The 15,099-nt window shown below is 56.3% G+C and overlaps 2 pseudogenes; both read right to left on the reverse strand.

Moving 5' to 3' along the window:
• Positions 1–2,246: 2,246 nt before the first annotated feature.
• LOC142076457 (histone H2A.V-like) lies at positions 2,247–3,298 on the reverse strand (annotated as a pseudogene).
• An 11,137-nt stretch (positions 3,299–14,435) lies between these two features.
• LOC142076456 (histone H2A.V-like) lies at positions 14,436–15,052 on the reverse strand (annotated as a pseudogene).
• Positions 15,053–15,099: the final 47 nt, after the last annotated feature.

Raw genomic sequence — 15,099 nt, forward strand, 5'->3', positions numbered from 1 at the left:
GCCCTCCTTTTTTTAAAGCTGCATACCCTCCTGTTTTTTAGGCTCGATACCCTCCTTTTTCAGGGGTCCAAGCCCTCTTGGTTCTTTTAGGCTGCAAGCCCTCAAAGTTCTTTTTGGCACGATTACCCTCCTTTTTCAGTCTGCAAGCCCTCCTGGTTTTTTTAGGCTCGATTACCCACCTTTTTTTCAAGCTGCAAACCCGCCTTTTTTGCAGGCTCCAAACCCGCCTGTTTTTTAGGCACGATTACCCGCCTTTTTTTTAGGCACGATTGCCCTCCTTTTTTTAGGCACGATTGCCCTCCGCCGCAGGATTACCCTCCTTTTTTTTAGGCTCCAAGCCCTCCTTTTTTTTAGGCTGCAAGCCCTCCTGGTTTTTTTAGGCTCTAAGCCCTCCTTTTTTTTAGGCTGCAAGCCCTCCTTTTATTAGGCTGCAAACCTTCCTTTCCTGAGGACCAAGCCCCCCTTTTTTAAGGTCCAAGCCCGACTTTTTTAGGCTCATTATCCTCCTTCTTTTAGGCTTGCTATCCTCCTTTTTCAGAGGTTGAAGCCCCCCTGGTTTTTTCAGGCTGCAAGCCCTCCTGGTTTTTTTAGGTTGCAAAGCCTTAGGTTTTGGTACCAAAGCATCAGTTTAGGGCACAAAGCCTGATTTGAGGGTTCAAAGTCTCGTTTTCATTTTCAAAGCCTCATTTGTAGGGCCCAAAGCCTCATTTGAAGGGCCCAAAGCTTTGATTCTAGGGTCCAAACCACCGAGGCGAAGGGCTCCGGAGCGGAGCATCGCGCGGGGGGACCCTTCCTGAAGCGGCAAAACCGCGGCAAAAACCGCCAAGGCAAAAGCGCAGGGAGAGAGAGGCTGCCCCAGCCCCCTCCCCCGAGCCGGGGAGCGAGCTCCTGACGAGCGGCGGCTCTGACTCAGCGCGGGCGGGGGGGACGGCGGCCGTTTAAAACCCGGGGTACCCGCCGTTTCAGAGAAGCCACCGAGGCGAAGGGCTCCGGAGCGGAGCATCCCGCCAGGGGACCCTTCCTGAAGCGGCAAAACCGCGGCAAAAACCGCCAAGGCAAAAGCGCAGGAGCGAGAGGGTGCCCCAGCCCCCTCCCCCGAGCCGGGGAGCGAGCTCCTGACGAGCGGCGGCTCTGACTCAGCGCGGGCGGGGACAGGCGGGACGGCGGCCAAACCCCCTCAGGTACAGGAGCAGCCCCCAGGGAGCGCGAGCGACCCGGAGCGCGGCGAACAGGGCGGGCAAACAGGGCGTGGCGCCTCAGGTGGGGCGGGCAGTGCGGGCGGGCAGGGCGCAGCCCCCCCCAGGCTCTAGAGGTGAGCTCAGCTCGTGGTCGTCGCCCTCCCAGAAGAGGAGACCCGGCCATGGTTTCCACTCGATGGCCAAAAGCCATCGCCAGAAGAAACGCGTTTTATCCCCTTCCCCCTTCGAACCTCGGTTAAATCCCCCTCGATGAGCCCCGCCAACTCATAGGCGAGAATCCTTTTCCCCCTGTGAGACAGCTGAACTCCATCCGTCGCCAGCAGCCCCGGTGCCGTGTAAACCTCCCCGTGGTCAAAGCAGCCAAAATTTCACCGACGGCACCAGCCCCTGAGCCACGTGTTGATCCGATGAGTTTTCTGTTCCCTTCAGTATTCCTCCCTGCCACTGAAGGGATCGAGGGAAACACCACCTGTGCTCCCGATCCTCCCACCAGTCGCCCCAGCGCCCTGAAGTCCCTTTTGATCGCTTCCGGACTTCTCTCTGCACCCTCCTCACTGCCAGCCTGTATAACCAGTAGCGGGTAGTGATCGGAGGGCTGTACCAGACTGGGGAGCTTCCTAGTAATGTCCTTAACCCGGGCCCCAGGGAGGCAGCAGACTTCCCTGTGGGATGGGTCTGGCCGGCAAATTGGGCCCTCCGTCCCCCTCAGAAGGGAATCACCTAGGACAATTACCCTCCTTTTTTCCTTCCCGGAGGCAGTCGTCATGCGTGGGGCTGACTGCCTCGCCTCAGGCAACCCCCTGGATGGGCCTTCATCTGCGTCCTCGTTTGTCTGGCCCTCAAGTTCCAGGGCCCCATATCTGTTCTGTAAGGGCAACTGGGAAGGTTGGGGTGAGGGAGGCCGGGCGGGGGTTCGCCTGGCGCCCCGAGCAGGGACCTGTGTCCATTCCCCCCCCCGTCGCCTAGGTCCCCTCCTTCTGCCTGGTGGCAAGAGGGCGGGGGATCCTCCGCTTCTTGTGGAGCCTCCACTTGCTGCCCTTGCCTCAGGGATGGTAGGGTGCGGCTCCACCAATCTATCTCCCTCTCACACTCCCTGATACTCCTTAACCTCTCCACCTCCTCCTTCAGCTCTGCCACCAGGCTGAGCAGATCATCCACCTGGTCACAGCGCACACAGGTGTTGTCTCTGCTGCCCTCCTGTACCAGGGACAGGCTCAGGCACTCCCTGCAGCCAGAGACCTGGACAGATGTGTGTTTGCGTGGGGGCTCGGTCTGGGTGGGTCGCCACATTCCTTCTGGGGGTGGCCTTTGTTTTTTTTTTTTTTAAATTAAAAAATGGTTTATCCCTTCCATTTTTGTACAAAACCCAGGGGAGCAGCCGAGCCCCTCGCCCACCGCCCCGACTGCCGCCCCCCCACAAGGTACAACTTTGCGTCAAACTTTGAATCTGAAGCCCATACCAATGTTTGGTACAGTCAATCGCCTGTGCTCTTCCTTTGAACTATTCCTTAAAAAAAAATTCCACGTATCCCCAAGATTTCTTCTGTCCCAGGTACAGTACGACGACGGGAGGGAACGGGCCGCTTCCTTTGGCTTTTTTTTTTCCCCCTCTATGCCGTTTTTTGTTGTCCCTTCTTTCCAATTAGAGACTTGTGAATGTGCGGGATGACGCCTCCACCAGCAATGGTGGCTTTGGTCAGCGAATCCAACTCCTTGTCCCTGCGGATCGCCAGCTGCAGGTGACGGGGAGTGATCCGCTTGACTTTCAGATCCTTTGAGGCATTGCCCGCCAGCTCCAGCACCTCGGCGGTGAGGTACTCCTGGATGGCGGCGCTGTAGACGGCTGCGGTGGCTCCCCCTCGCCCGTGGCTGGTGGGCCGAGTCTTTAAGTGCCTGTGGATCCGTCCCACGGGGAACTGCAGGCCAGCCCTCTGTGAGCGCGACACCGCCTTCGCCTTGCCTTTCCCGCTGTCCTTTCCCGCCTTACCACCAGCCATGGTGTCGGTGCCAGTGTCGGCGCCGCGCCTGTCCTCTGGTCCCGAGTCCGCGCTGGAGCCGCCTCAGGAGCCGCCATTCGTTGTGGATGAGCCTCCTCCACACCATCAATAGCTGAACTGAGCGGTGCCACAGAGAGGTCACTCTTGATAGCCCCGGGAATCCCTGGGAATTGAGGGAAACGTTCAGCATAACACCCTCGTTCTGCCTCCTTCGGGACACTGCTTGTGGCTTCAGGGTGGGTCTCCTCAGCGTCATCTAGCTAGGTTTTTGCGTAAACTCCTAGCAAGTGTTTGGGTGAGGGCCTTTCCCCGAGCTCAGGGCTCCCCTTTCTCACTCCTCCAGGCAGCCCCATTGTTAATGTTAATCTTAATCAACATTAATTTTTAAAGTGGTATCATCCTGTGTATAGCCCTCACCCAGAACTGGGTTAAAAGACCAGTTAATAAGAAACCAGAATGATGAAGCTAGTGAGTGGGTGTTTGATTGGAGGAGATCAAGATGTATGTGTTTTAATTTAAGAACACTATGGTGATAGATAGTTTGTTGTGGATTCTATATTGCTCGCTTCTGTAATTTTAAACAATGCAGATTTGTTGCTTAGAAGTTAGATAACTAACAGGTGTGTGTTTGTAATTGTGTGGAGTAGTAATTAATTATAAGCTGTGTGTTTTAGAGGTAGTGAGCTATGGAAACTATAAACAAACGTGGTCCAAGCATGGCTTAGGGACAAATTGCGACCCTATAAGGTAAAAGAGGAAATAAGTTCATGAAGAGTTCACTACCCTGCCGACCACCAGAGCCCACCCGAGACCCCCAAGAAGACCCTAAAGGCTTTAGTGCGCATGTGTTTAAGATGATGTAATATTATAATTAGTTCTCGGAAATGTAATGAATATGTAACAAGGAAATTTAAATTATGTATGAGAAGCATGGATATAAACAGAAAGGTGACTAGACCAGGTGTGCTTGATTTGTGGCAAGTCCACCGAGCACCCAGGCCTGAATAAAACAATATCTCTCCTGAGCGTGTGGAATTGGTTACTTGCACGCCGGGCACGAATCCGCTTTTCGGACAACACCATCTGTCACCGCAGCTCTGGAGGACTTTGTGAAACCGGAGCAGCTGGATGGCGAAAACTGCTTTAAGTGCAGCCAGTAAGATGATTTCTAACGACATATTAGTACTAGATCCTGCGTGAAGGTGCTGCATGTCATGACGCATGTTAGCTTTTCCCGAAGGCTTCATGCACAATAATCATAGAATCATTAAGGTTGGAAAAGACCCATAAGATCATCGAGTCCAACCGTCAGCCCAACACCACGATGCCCACTAACCATGTCCCTAAGCACCACATCTACACGTCTTTTAAATACTTCCAGGGATGGTGACTCAGCTGCTTCCCTGGCAGCCTGTTCCGATGCTTGACCGCTATTTCAGTAAAGAAACGTTTCCTAATGTCCAATCTAAAGCTCCCTTGGCGCAACTTGAGGCCATTTCCTCTCGTCCTATCGGTAGTTACTTGGGAGAAGAGGCCAACAGCCACCTCGCTACAACCTCCTTTCAGGTAGTTGTAGAGAGCGATGAGGTCTCCCCTCTTCTCCAGACTAAACAGTCCCAGTTCCCTCAGCCGCTCCTCACAAGACTTGTGCTCCAGACCCTTTAGCAGCTTCGTTGCCCTTCTCTGGACAATGAGACGCAGCTTTTTTTTAACCTGGCCTTATGGTACTGAATAGCCTTAAAATAGCGTAAGGATGTGTGAGACATGAAAGCTTGTGTGGCCTTCTGGCGGGGAAAAAGGCTGCATTTCAGGGTGCATTTCAGCACTTGGCTCTGTGCTTGGTTTCAAGGTGTGACAAGATGGTTGCCGCCTCCAAGAGGTTTACAATCCATCGCGTGCCCAAGGTTCTCACGGTGTGTCTGAAAAGGTTTGACGATTTCACCGGCGGGAAATCTTTTGACACTTTCTGGTCATTTTAATGTTCAAGTAGACTTTAGAACATATCAAATCCTTTAAAACACCCTCTCACATAGATACCTTCCTCTTTAGATGTCTTAAAAAATAATAAAATATATAAGCTTTTAACTCCACAGCCATAGACATAACATGCGAGGTGTAGGCATTTAGCACTCCATGCTCGTGTTTTTCTTTCTCTCTTGCAGTCCTTTATGTCTGTGCAGGCCCCTGTTGCTCAACCTCTGCCATGTTAAGTTTTAGCCTTTGGGTTTTTAAATACAGATTTAGCAATGGAGGTTTGTGCAGGCTTGTCTCCACTCTGCTCAGTGTTGGCAGTTTTATCTTCTGTCTGGCTGCCAAGAAACCCCATGTTCCCCAAGGTGTATACGCAACTGGAGCGCAACTTTCTCTTCCTGGAGCAGCAGGTTTCCCAAAGCATGCGCTCTTTCACAAGCTGGCCATGTTGGGTTTTTCGTGTTCCCTTCCGGGATGAGGAGACTTCCCGTGGGAAGACGAGCATGTACTCTGCTCTGGCAGAGCTGCTTTGGCCGAGAACAGTTTCCTGCCACCCAAAGCATCACGTGTTGAAGGCTATTTCGTGTAGTATTTCAGGATTGTCTCTGAGCCCTCTTGGTCTCTCCGTAGGTTGTAGAATATCCCGAGTACTTGGATCTTCGCCCATACACCTCTCAGGCAGCTGGAGAACCGCTCCTCTACGCCTTATACGCTGTCCTGGTGCATAGCGGTGACAGCTGTCATGCAGGACACTATTTCTGCTACACAAAGGTATAGAGCAACTTCCTTCCTAAGAAGGGGAAAATGTGTGCTTGGGAAGACCAACTTTCACGGCAGTTTTACTCGTTGCCAAAGTGAGAAGGTCTCCTTCCTGGCTGCATTGGATTTATTTTGACGTCCTCTTGGTTCTGCAGTTTTCTGCCCGTTTTGGGGGAGAAACCATGCAGTTCATCTCCAGATATCGATGCCTTTCTTCGCAGGCCAGCAACGGACTGTGGTACAAGATGAACGATGAGTCTGTGGTTCTTCAGGACATGGACACAGTTCTCAGGCAGCAAGCTTACCTACTGTTTTATGTCAGGTAATAACAAGGAATCAAACGTGTTTAGAATAGGTTTCCTTTCCTAGTTTTGCTGCCTGTCTTCTCGTCCTCCGGAGTGTTTCCCTTTCTGTCCCAGGAGACCGTTACTCCCTGCATCACTCGCTCCTCTCGAATCTGAACTACCCCAGGTCAATCACTGTTTTTCCCTCCTGGGCTTCAGGCTGCCGCCCTGGTGTAAACTGCTACTTGTCTGCTGTCTGAAGGTGGCTGATGTAGAGAAGAGCGCTTCAAGGGGGCCTACAGGGAAGATGGGGAGGGCCTCGTTACCAGGGGGTGTAGTGATAGGGCGAGGGGTAACGGCTTTAAACTGAAGGAGGGAAGACGTGGATTAGATATGAGGAAGAAGTTCTTTACAGTGGGGGTGGTGAGACACTGGAAGAGGTTGTCCAGAGAAGTTGTGGATGCCCCGTCATCCCTGGCAGTGTTCAAGGCCAGGCTGGATGGGGCTTTGAGCAACCGGATCTAGGGGAAGGTGTCCCTGCCGGTGGCAGGGGAGTTGGAACTAGATGATTCCTTCCAACCCAAACCATTCTGTTTCTATGAAATGGAGGCCGTAGGGGGGATAAAGATGAGGTCTTGCTCCGACAGGGGCGGACCTGCTGGGAAGACCCCAATCGAGTTTCCCTTTTGTAGCCTTGGTTACGTCTTCTCTCCGTCGTAGAAACGGCTCCAAGAAAATGACAGGCTGGGACTGAACCCCAGAGGAGGCTGCAAGAACAGCCTTAAATGGCGATCGCTCTTTGTTTCTCCAGGCATTCTGATCTGAAAATTGGAGAAAGGGCTTCTTCCTCAGCGGTACCATCATATGCCCGTTCTGTCCTCAGTCAGTGGGCGGCCGGCAGCAAGCAGGTGGGTTCTGTGGGACCGCAGGGTCTGCCTCGTAGGACTAAGGTAACTCTGGGGGGTGGGTCAGGGCACCAGCTGGACAGTGGATTTCTTTCTGGGATCTTGGCGTTGCTCGCTTTTCCCTCCCACGCTGCAGCTTGCTTCCCAGCCGCAACGCTGCTCCCTCTCAGAGCATCCCACCCAGCTCCATCCCATTTGTCCGCCTTTGGCCCTCCTGCCTTTGCAGCTCTCCAGGAGAGCCTTTGGGAGGCCCTTAGCTGTCCCCTCACAGAGCTTCTGGGGTTTCCCCACTGTTTTGGTCCTCTCAGGAGGAAAGGGCAGGACCTTTTCACAGCTCTCTTTGCAGGACATGGCGGTGGGCACGCAGGACTCTCCAGAGGACAGCAGCTCCCCTGCAACAGCCAGCACAAGCCAGCTAACCTGGGCAGGTGCACGGGAGGCATCTGCAGGATGGCCCTGCCCCATCGGGCCAGGCAGGCTCAGCATCATGGCCTTGTGCTTGCATCGCTTCTTCTGCAGCTGCGTAAGGCTGGTGTCCAGAAGGAAAGCTGCGTGCCCGGTCTGCTGTCAGCCATGTGACCGTGTGCCGCACACCGAGCAGGAAGAGAGCAGCAAAGAGGAGCACGGATTCAGCCCTCCCTCCCGCTGCCAGAGGAACGGTGCCAGGGAGAGGGCCCACAACAGATCCCCGCGGCGGGGCAATGATCTCTGCAGCCGGTTCATGGACACCACGGACTACGACCACTCAGCAGGGAAAAGGAGGAGAACTTGTCCTCCAAGTGGTGAGCACGCTTCCAGGGATGACGCAGCTCCAGGGCCCGCCAACGGCAGCTCCCCGTGGGCTCCCGCACCCTGGGCTGCTCGGGAGCAAACCCTGCCCATGCAGAGAGAGCAGAGCGGATCCCTGCGGCGGGGCTATGATCTCCGCAGACTGTTTGTGGACACCGCAGGCTGTGACCCCTCAGCAGGGAGGAGGAGGAGGGTTTCAGTGCAAAGTGAAAGGTGAACATCAGACAAACACTCGGGGCGCTGCGGTGGTGACGGGGGCAGATTGCGACCCTGGATGAGGGAAGAGCACAGCGTCTGACTCCTGCAATGCCGGGGAGGCGGAGGAGGAGGAGGAAGAAGAATCCAGGAAGCACCAAAAGTGCCCCCGGCAGGCACCAAGCTGCACAAAGGGCACCAGCAGCCCGCCCTGTCCCTCCTCCCAGTGCTGCCTCTGGCCAGGAAGAGCTCAGAGAGACCTTCCAGAGCGTTGGCCGGCTCTGCCGCCTGGCCCGCCTGCCCACGGGTCCCTCCAGGAAGAGCTTTGGGATCGCCTTGCGTAAACAACACTCATGTGGTACCAACAGTCAGAAGAGCCAAAGCCAGAATTAAAAACACTTGTTGGCCTTGCACGTGTCATTTAGGGTGTTTTGTTCTCTGTAGGTTTTGAGGCAATTGGTGGAAATAGCCAGTGTGGGAGGTTTATGTTGCGGGATTTTGAAAGCAGCGTGCTTGCATGTGCCCATCTTGCCGTCTCTTCTTTTTAAATATGGAGTTCAAGTCACTCGAACGGAAACGGGCTGGACGAGGCGACGGCGAGCGGGACTGAAAACCGGCTGAACGGCCGGGCCCAGAGGGTGCTGCTCAGTGGCACCAAGTCTAGGGCGAGGCCAGTAAGGAGCGGTGTTGCCCAGGGGTCAGTCTTGGGTGCGACCCCGTTTCACATCTTCCTTAATTAATTAATGGTCTGGGTGATGGGGCAGAGCGCACCCTCAGCAAGCTGGCAGATGACACCAGACCAAGAGGAGTGGCGCTTAAGCCAGGGGGTCGTGCTGCCATCGCGAGGCACCTGGGCAGGCTGGAGAGATGGGCTGACAGGGAGCTCGTGCAGTTCAGCAAGGGGAAGTGCCAAGGGTGCTGTGCGGGTGAGGAGCACCGGCACAGGCTGCCCGGGGAGCTTGTGGAGTCTCCAGCCTTGGAGGTGTTCCACAGCTCTCTGGACATGGTCATGGACAACCGGCTGCAGGTGGCCCTGCTTGAGCAGGGGGGTGACTGGACCAGGTGACTTCACCCTCCAGGTGACCTCCCGGCCAGCCTCAGGTAGCCGGTGATTCTGTGAAATGGGTGCCCAGAAGAGGATCCAGCCGCCAACGCTGTCCCCCTCAGGCGGCCATCGACAGCTCCACCAGGCAGCTGCAGCCCGTGGAGAGGAGCCCAGCCGGAGCAGGCTCCTGGCAGGAGCTGCGGCCCCTGGAGAGGAGCCCACGCAGCAGCAGGTTCTCTGGCCGGAGCTGCGGCCCATGGGGCCCAGGCGGGAGCAGGGGAACGGCGTGAGGAGGACGGGGCGGCAGAGACGAGGCGCTGTGGGCCGCCCGCAGCCCCATTCCCCGTCCCCCTGCGCCGCTCGGCGGGGAGAGGGGGCCGAGGAGTCGGGAAGGGAGGAGGGAGGCTGAGCCTGGGAAGAGCGGGGCCAAAGCATCCAGCGCATCCTCTTCAGTGCCCAAAGCCGCCTTTCTGGGGCTGAAATGCTCAGTTTTCGGGTCCCAGCCTGTCTTTTGTGACCCATGGCCTTTCTTAGGGCCCGCGGTTCCCTTTCGAGGGGCTAAACCCGAAGGGCGGAGCTGGTCACCTGGCAACATCTGCCGGAAGTCCGTGGGAGAGGTCCCAGGACAGCCAATGGCATTTGAGGAGGTGGGGGCAAGGCCTGTGATTGCTCTGTAGCCAGAGAGCCAATCAGAGGAAACAGAACCGCAGGGAAGGGCGGGCAGTAGTGGTGGGGGGTGTGGCTTCTCAGGCAGCCAATAAGAGAGAGCATCACCTCAAGGGAGGGTGGGCCTGAAACCAGGGCAGAGTGACAGCCCCAGGCAGCAATCGGAGGCCATCAGCTCAAGGGAAGGGCGGGCACTGCAGCACAGCAGCCTGACCGCCTGGGGCCAATCAGAGGCAGCATCCCCTCAGGGGAGGAGACTGACAGCCCTCCCGACCTATGCCGGCGAAGGCGGATCTGAGAAGAAGGCGGGCTCCGGCGGCAGCCAGCACGAGCTTCAGCATGGCGCACATGGGGCCCGCCCCGAGGCCGAGCAGCCCCCGGCCAGGCCCGGGGCCCCTCTTCCCCCCGTCCACCCCCTCTCTCCCGTGCCCCCTCCCCGGCCGCCCCCATGTTCTGGACCCCCCCGACTCCATGGGAGCCCCCGGCTCACAGAGAGTCGGTGTCCCGTGGCCGTGCCGCTGGACGGCAGCCATGGGCCACCGGGCTTCTCGCCGCCATCGCCTCTGGCATCCGACCAACGGTGACGAGGACGTGACGGTGAGGCCGCCAGGGTGGGAGTGGGGTACACGAGGATGGGTGGGGGGTGATGCTTGTTGTGGGGCCGCCCGCCATCACCTCCCCCACACCCCCTCCACGCAGCGCAAGGGACCCCGCAGCAGCCTGAAGGGTGGCGAGGAGGGGGAGGCCGTGGCCGCCACCCCGCGTCTCCCCCCGAGATGGTGAGTTGAGCGCGGGGGGATGGCGGGGCGGGGGTCTGCCCCTGAAAGCAGGGGGGGTCCCAGGGTTGATGCTCTCCCCCCGTCTCTCCCCACAGCTGCTGCACATCATGTCCCACCTGCTGAGCCTGGGCCAGACCTGCCGCTACCTCCACGAGGTGTGCGACAGCGAGGCCGCCTGGCGCCACTTCTGACCCGGCAGTGCCCGGCTCTGCAGGAAGGCCGCCATCCTCAAGTGTGAGTCGGTGCCATTGTCCGGGGCGGGGGGTGGTGGAACTTTTTTCCCCAGCGTCATTTGTAGAGTGCAAAGCTGTGATTCTAGGCTTGAAAGCCTTGCTTTTGGGTCCCAAAGCCTCATTTTTAGGGTACAAACCCTCATTTATAGTTCCAAACTGCCCTTTTCAGGTTCCAAGACTCATTTTAAGGGCCGAGAGCCATTGGTTATTTTTAAGGCCAAAAGACTGATTTTGAGGGTCCAAACCCTCATTTTTAGCTTCCAAAGCCTCCTTTTCAGGGAGCAACGCCTCATTTTTAGGAGGCAGTCTGCAATTTGGATGGCCCAAAGCCGCCTTTTGAGCTTTGAAAGGCCCATATTTGGGGTGCAAAGCCTTAGCGTTTGGTACCAAAGCATCATTTTAGGGCACAACACCTAATTTCAGGGTTCAAAGCCTCAACTTCGTTTCCAAAGCCCCATTTCTAAGGCCCAAAGCCGCATTCTCTAAGCCCGAAACCCTCCTTTTGAGGGTCCAAACTCTCATTTGGAAACTCTCATTTACAGGTCAAAGCCTCCATTGGAGTGCCCAAAGCCCTATTTTAGGGACCAAAGGTTCCCTTCTGGGGGCCAGAGAGGAACCAAGAAGTTCCCCTCCTTTGCGGGGTCAAAAGCCTCATTTGTGGCACCTCGGCTATCCTTCTTTGTGCCCAAAGCCTCCTGCTAAGGGCCGAAATCCTCATTTTTCAGGTCCCAACGTGTCTTTTGTGACCCATAGCCTTTTTTTAGGGCCCACAGTTTTACTTAGAGGGTCTAAACCCTCATTTTTTAGGGAAGAAAGCTTTGTTTTAGGGTCTAAAGCTATCTTCAGAGTGTCCAAAGCCGCGTTTTACTTTGCAAAGCCTTCGGTTTGGCTTCCAGCGCCTCATTTTTATGGTCCAAAGGCTCAGCTGTAGTTGGCAAAGTCTCCTTTTCGCAGCCCAAGGCTGCATTTTTACTTGCCGAAGCCTCATTTTCAGGCTCCTAACCAGCATTTTTAGGATCCAGCCAGTTGGTTTCAGGTTCCAAGCTGCATCTTGAGTGTCCAAACCCTCCTTTTTATGGTCCAAACCCCCTCTCTTAGGGCCCAAAGCCTCATTTGTAGGGCCCAAAGCTTTGATTCTAGGGTCCAAACCCTCCTTTTTTAGGCTCCAAGCCCTCCTTTTTTTAAAGCTGCATGCCTTCCTGTTTTTTAGGCTCGATACCCTCCTTTTTCAGGGGTCCAAGCCCTCTTGGTTCGTTTAGGCTGCAAGCCCTCAAGGTTTTTTTTGGCACGATTACCCTCCTTTTTTTTTGTCTGCAAGCCCTCCTGGTTTTTTTAGGCTCGATTACCCACCTTTTTTTCAAGCTGCAAACCCGCCTTTTTTGCAGGCTCCAAACCCGCCTGTTTTTTAGGCACGATTACCCGCCTTTTTTTTAGGCACGATTGCCCTCCTTTTTTTAGGCACGATTGCCCTCCGCAGGATTACCCTCCTTTTTTTTAGGCTCCAAGCCCTCCTTTTTTTTAGGCTGCAAGCCCTCCTGGTTTTTTTAGGCTCTAAGCCCTCCTTATTTTTAGGCTGCAAGCCCTCCTTTTATTAGGCTGCAAACCTTCCTTTCCTGAGGACCAAGCCCCCCTTTTTTAAGGTCCAAGCCCGCCTTTTTTAGGCTCGTTATCCTCCTTCTTATACGCTTGCTATCCTCCTTTTTCAGAGGTTGAAGCCCCCCTGGTTTTTTTAGGCTGCAAGCCCTCCTGGTTTTTTTAGGTTGCAAAGCCTTAGGTTTTGGTACCAAAGCATCAGTTTAGGGCACAAAGCCTGATTTGAGGGTTCAAAGTCTCATTTTCATTTTCAAAGCCTCATTTGTAGGGCCCAAAGCCTCATTTGAAGGGCCCAAAGCTTTGATTCTAGGGTCCAAACCACCGAGGCGAAGGGCTCCGGAGCGGAGCATCGCGCCGGGGACCCTTCCTGAAGCGGCAAAACCGCGGCAAAAACCGCCAAGGCAAAAGCGCAGGGAGAGAGAGGCTGCCCCAGCCCCCTCCCCCGAGCCGGGGGAGCGAGCTCCTGACGAGCGGCGGCTCTGACTCAGCGCGGGCGGGGACAGGCGGGACGGCGGCCAAACCCCCTCGGGTACAGGAGCAGCCCCCAGGGAGCGCGAGCGACCCGGAGCGCGGCGAACAGGGCGGGCAAACAGGGCGCGGCGCCTCAGGTGGGGCGGGCAGTGCGGGCGGGCAGGGCGCAGCCCCCCCCAGGCTCTAGAGGCTCAACTCGTGGTCGTCGCCCTCCCAGAAGAGGACCCGGCCATGGTTTCCACTCGATGGCCAAAAGCCATCGCCAGAAGAAACGCGTTTTATCCCCTTCCCCCTTCGAACCTCGGTTAAATCCCTCTCGATGAGCCCCGCCAACTCATAGGCGAGAATCCTTTTCCCCCTGTGAGACAGCTGAACTCCGTCCGTCGCCAGCAGCCCCGGTGCCGTGTAAACCTCCCCGTGGTCAAAGCAGCCAAAATTTTGCCGATGGCACCAGCCCCTGAGCCACGTGTTGATCCGATGAGTTTTCTGTTCCCTTCAGTATTCCTCCCTGCCACTGAAGGGATTGAGGGAAACACCACCTGTGCTCCCGATCCTCCCACCAGTCGCCCCAGCGCCCTGAAGTCCCTTTTGATCGCTTTGGGACTTCTCTCTGCACCCTCCTCACTGCCAGCCTGTATAACCAGTAGCGGGTAGTGATCGGAGGGCTGTACCAGACTGGGGAGCTTCCTAGTAATGTCCTTAACCCGGGCCCCAGGGAGGCAGCAGACTTCCCTGTGGGATGGGTCTGGCCGGCAAATTGGGCCCTCCGTCCCCCTCAGAAGGGAATCACCTAGGACAATTACCCTCCTTTTTTCCTTCCCGGAGGCAGTCGTCATGCGTGGGGCTGACTGCCTCGCCTCGGGCAACCCCCTGGATGGGCCTTCATCTGCGTCCTCGTTTGTCTGGCCCTCAAGTTCCAGGGCCCCATATCTGTTCTGTAAGGGCAACTGGGAAGGTTGGGGTGAGGGAGGCCGGGCGGGGGTTCGCCTGGCGCCCCGAGCAGGGACCTGTGTCCATTCCCCACCCCCCCGTCGCCTGGGTCCCCTCCTTCTGCCTGGTGGCAAGAGGGCGGGGGATCCTCCGCTTCTTGTGGAGCCTCCACTTGCTGCCCTTGCCTCAGGGATGGTAGGGTGCGGCTCCACCAATCTATCTCCCTCTCACACTCCCTGATACTCCTTAACCTCTCCACCTCCTCCTTCAGCTCTGCCACCAGGCTGAGCAGATCATCCACCTGGTCACAGCGCACACAGGTGTTGTCTCTGCTGCCCTCCTGTACCAGGGACAGGCTCAGGCACTCCCTGCAGCCGGAGACCTGGACAGATGTATGTTTGCGTGGGGGCTCGGTCTGGGTCGCCACATTCCTTCTGGGGGTGGCCTTTGTTTTTTTTTTTTTTAAATTAAAAAATGGTTTATCCCTTCCATTTTTGTATAAAACCCAGGGGAGCAGCCGAGCCCCTCGCCCACCGCCCCGACTGCCGCCCCCCCACAAGGTACAACTTTGCGTCAAACTTTGAATCTGAAGCCCATACCAATGTTTGGTACAGTCAATCGCCTGTGCTCTTCCTTTGAACTATTCCTTAAAAAAAAATTCCACGTATCCCCAAGATTTCTTCTGTCCCAGGTACAGTACGACGACGGGAGGGAACGGGCCGCTTCCTTTGGCTTTTTTTTTTCCCCCTCTATGCCGTTTTTTGTTGTCCCTTCTTTCCAATTAGAGACTTGTGAATGTGCGGGATGACGCCTCCACCAGCAATGGTGGCTTTGGTCAGCGAATCCAACTCCTTGTCCCCGCGGATCGCCAGCTGCAGGTGACGGGGAGTGATCCGCTTGACTTTCAGATCCTTTGAGGCATTGCCCGCCAGCTCCAGCACCTCGGCGGTGAGGCACTCCTGGATGGCGGCGCTGTAGACGGCTGCGGTGGCTCCCCCTCGCCCGTGGCTGGTGGGCCGAGTCTTTAAGTGCCTGTGGATCCGTCCCACGGGGAACTGCAGGCCGGCCCTCTGTGAGCGCGACACCGCCTTCGCCTTGGCTTTCCCGCTGTCCTTTCCCGCCTTACCACCAGCCATGGTGTCGGTGCCAGTGTCGGCGCCGCGCCTGTCCTCTGGTCCCGAGTCCGCGCTGGAGCCGCCTCAGGAGCCGCCATTCGTTGTGGATGAGCCTCCTCCACACCATCAATAGCTGAACTGAGCGGTGCCACAGAGAGGTCACTCTTG

Source organism: Calonectris borealis, unplaced genomic scaffold, assembly GCF_964195595.1.
Source record: "Calonectris borealis unplaced genomic scaffold, bCalBor7.hap1.2 HAP1_SCAFFOLD_50, whole genome shotgun sequence".
Taxonomy (NCBI): Eukaryota; Metazoa; Chordata; class Aves; order Procellariiformes; family Procellariidae; genus Calonectris; species Calonectris borealis.